The following is a 3,958-nucleotide window of genomic DNA, read 5'->3' as shown; positions in this document are numbered from 1 at the left end:
CGCGCTGTCCGGAATGGCGTCATTCAGCCAGGTTTCCGTGAAACACAGAGCAGCAGAGTGTGAAAAATCCTTATTTGTCCGGGAGAGCAGAAGAAGTTCGTCCATTTTGTTGGGTAGAGAGTGGAGATTCGCCAGATGGATGCTAGGCAGCGCCGTTCTAAATCCGCGGTGTCTGAGCTTCACGAGCGTTTGATCAGCGCTTCTGCTCCGCCAACTACTATGTTCAGCAAAACGTCCGAATAGACGAAGTCCGGTAAAAGATTGTGTGGTGTGTACTGCCAAATGTTCAGCAGTTCATCCCTGGTAAAACTGATCGTGTTTGAGAAACAAAAAACAGGAAAAACTAACAAAAACAGTACAAACACTGGAGAGCCAAACACTGAGGCTGCCGTCTGCGGCGCCAACGCATCAGGAAAAACGCGGAAAAAATATGAGAGTGAAATGGCTTTTCGAAAGAGAAAAATGTAGGGTGGTACTTGATTTTGTCTACTGGGAATTGACCGGATTGTTGGATCATTGTCATTTGCTACATGCTGCAATTTAATGTGTGTGACAAGCTGCTGGAGGGGAAAGGGTATTGACCCACATTCACAGGAAAGTTATTTCAATTAAAATTTTATTATTTTGATTAAAGATGGGCACATGACTTTAAATAATTATAACGATAATGTGCACAGATAAATCACTTATAATAAACAATTTGGGTATGACCAAAAATTTATATCACGGTATTTTTCAAAATTATACCGGTTTCACGGTACACATGCATGACCGGGTGTTAACCATATTTTCTACTGATTGAGAGAGGAAATACTGCAGTATATTGACTTAGAATGCCCTGTTTTACTGTCATGATGAGTGAATATTGTCAAAACATACCACATTAAATAGTGACTAAACACGACCCCATTTTAATACATGTTAACCAGGAGTCACTCTCATTTATAATCGCGTGCGGTGCGGCCAACTGAATGCGCTGCTTCTCTGCCGCTCACTGCACAGAACAGACGCCGAGAGAGGTGGCACTTCTCCGGGAAAGTCAGACCTCGCGTTCGCGGGACAGCACTGGCGAAATCTTCCAACTGAACCATAGCTAAGGTTTATCCAAAAAAGTCACTAGGTTTGTCAGTATGAATATTCTATGGAAAAAAGCCGCTAAAAGGGTCTGAAAGTTGCTAAATCTAGTGCTAAAGTCGTGCTCGTGTGTGTGTGAGATGCGGGAGCTGATGGCAGGGTGCGGTGGATATTTGTGGCGGTCAATGTGGATATTGTGGATGAGTTCTTCTGTGTCATCACGTTCTATTAGTTCTACAGCTTCAGTTTCGGAACTTTCACGCTTAGTAACACATACAGCTGTTCCCTCACCGCAGTGCAACAGTGAAATGGGACCCCTTTCAAACACTGTCGCGTTCCGAACGTTGTTTAAGCGACATACACCGGTATTACGGTATTTAAAAAATTAATGTCATAAAAAAAATAAACACCGGTATTCGGTATGAACCGGTATACCGCCCAGCACTACAATATTCCATAAAAAAATAAAAACGGTCAGTTTTGATTTCAGGGTGACTTTAAAAATAAACCTTTTAGCACAAAAGCACCAGAAATCCCCACCTCACGCTCTTAGTTCTGATTAGACTGCATCACATCTGTTTAGGCAGTTGCATACGGCTGTAAAACTTCATATATTTCAATGCGACCGAAGCTCAAATCGGATCAGAAAATCCCAAATATGCATATGCTCGGAACTCGACACAACTCCCGTACTACTCTCCACTGGAAATGAATGACTTCCAGTCTGTCTTTCATCAGGGATAGTGGAAAGGCGGCTTCGTCTGACACAAGCGATTCAACAGTCTACAAATACAAGAAAACAGTTGAACAACTTTTATCTAATAGGCAAAAAAAGAACAAAATGGAATTAATCTTCTACACGAGTGACCTGTAAGTCTGGTGGCTTAAAGTAACACTACATACCTCTTCACTGTGATATATCAGACATGTCTATGTAGCATTCAGGGTCAAGGGGTTGTTGAAATGGCTAAGCCAAAGTATGCGCAATAGTAACAGTGAACGCCAACACACAAGACTAAAATGCAGATTCTGTTTCACGACTTTATGAAGGCATCATATCAAAGCGCAACCTGAATGAATGCTGCAAGTGTTTGTTCTGTAAAGAGCTTTTTATTGGTATTTTTACAAGAAATAAGCTGAAGTCAAACAGAGGACACATTTTGAGGATTTCTAACCGCGCTCTCGTTCGGCTCATGGCATCCTTTGATACTCAATCGCCGAGAAGGAAATATGAAGCACATTATTTCAAGTTTGCTCTGCCAGCTCTGATAAGACAAAATATTAGCATTGTGTTTTTTTGGCCACTCCATGTCACGTCTGGAGAAGAGCCGTGAAAGCGGAGGGCTCTATTATTCCCTCTACGGCGCGCTTTAATTACCGCCTTTTCTTTCTAGATTACATCACTTTCGCCGAGTTACCTATTTATGCATATTAATGAGCATTAATTACGCTCTTAATGAAACTATCAAAAACAGGCAGGCAGTTTGATGAGGCGGCTCTCCTAACGAGGAGGGGAGGACGCTGGGCTGTTTGAAGATCAATGCATGAGAAATCCAATTAGGCAAAAGAAAAGAGGGGAATTTGAAGCTACGTCGTTTCATGTGCGCACATACAATCGAGGATGTTTCTGGGGGCGGCGTGTGCGAGAGGCATCCTTCAGGCTCAAATGCATCTGCTCCAAACTCAACAAGCTCTCCACCATAAAGAGATCCAATCAACTCCAAACCAGGCAAGATTAAAAGGAAAATATTTCTGCACATGTGCATGTGAGGAAACAAAGAGACAGAAAATTAATGTTTGAGAGACAGTTCTACTCTAATCAGGAGCTGAAGTGACTAGTTGACGTGTGTTTGTGTGGGTCAGCTAGTCTTGGATCACGTGGCTTCAGTTCCACTTGTTCTACACACATGGTGACAGCAAGAGAAAAATCCATCAACTCTGTCCCGTGGATGGAAGTGTGGAGTCATAAAAATGGAATTTACAGCATAATGCGAAATGTCACAGAATTTGGCTGGAAGTTTTGGATGAATAAATCAAAAGTAGAGTTGTACACTAAATCAAATAGTGACGTAAACTAGTGGCTGTGAATATTACAGTGCAGAAAGACTGCTGATATGTGACTCTGGAGCACAAAACCAGTCTTAAGTTGCTGGGATATATTTGTAGCAACAGCCAAAAATACATTGTATGGGTCAAAATTATTGATTTTTCTTTTATGCCAAAAATCATTAGGATATTAAGATCATGTTCCATGAAGATATTTTGTAAATTTCCTACTGTAAATATATTAAAACTTAATTTTTTATTAGTAATATACATTGCTAAGAACTTCATTTGGACAACTTTAAAGGCGATTTTCTCAATATTTAAATTTTTTTGCACCCTCGGATTCCAGATTTTCAAATAGTTGTATCTCGGCCAAATATTGTCCTATCCTAACAAACCATACATCGATGGAACGCCTATTTATTCAGCTTTCAGATGATTTATAAAACTCAATTTCGAAAAAATGACACTTAAGACTGATTTTGTAGTCCAGGGTCACATATATGAAGTCTGCATGTTCTACGTGTCTCAGTGTGAAGGAGCGCCACAGTTTATCTACTACACATATTCAAGCTTGAAGCAATTGTGACAGAAATACATTAGTACTGTACAGTACACTTCTCAAAGTATTGAAATAAAAATTATTAAAACTTTCATTTTTACAGAATATCACAAATTTTCCTCCATGTTTACATTTTAACAGTAAAACTCTGCTGTGCAACACTTTACAAGAAAAAAAAGCAGTTTTATGTTTAAAAAAAAGTTTGATGCCTTAATTTGATTACCATAGTTATTGATAATTAATTTGTATTAAATCACAAACAGACAACACGAAATG

General features: G+C 39.7%; 1 protein-coding gene across 1 annotated transcript in view; it reads right to left on the bottom strand.

Moving 5' to 3' along the window:
• The window catches only part of LOC107657164 (Ral GTPase activating protein catalytic subunit alpha 2), a 198,486-nt gene that overhangs the window by 96,336 nt on the left and 98,192 nt on the right, over positions 1-3,958 (bottom strand). The window lies entirely within an intron of this gene.

This window comes from Sinocyclocheilus anshuiensis, unplaced genomic scaffold (assembly GCF_001515605.1).
Source record: "Sinocyclocheilus anshuiensis isolate Anshui unplaced genomic scaffold, SAMN03320099.WGS_v1.1 scaffold1891, whole genome shotgun sequence".
NCBI classification, from domain to species: domain Eukaryota; kingdom Metazoa; phylum Chordata; class Actinopteri; order Cypriniformes; family Cyprinidae; genus Sinocyclocheilus; species Sinocyclocheilus anshuiensis.
This window is presented reverse-complemented; position numbering and strand designations above follow the sequence as displayed.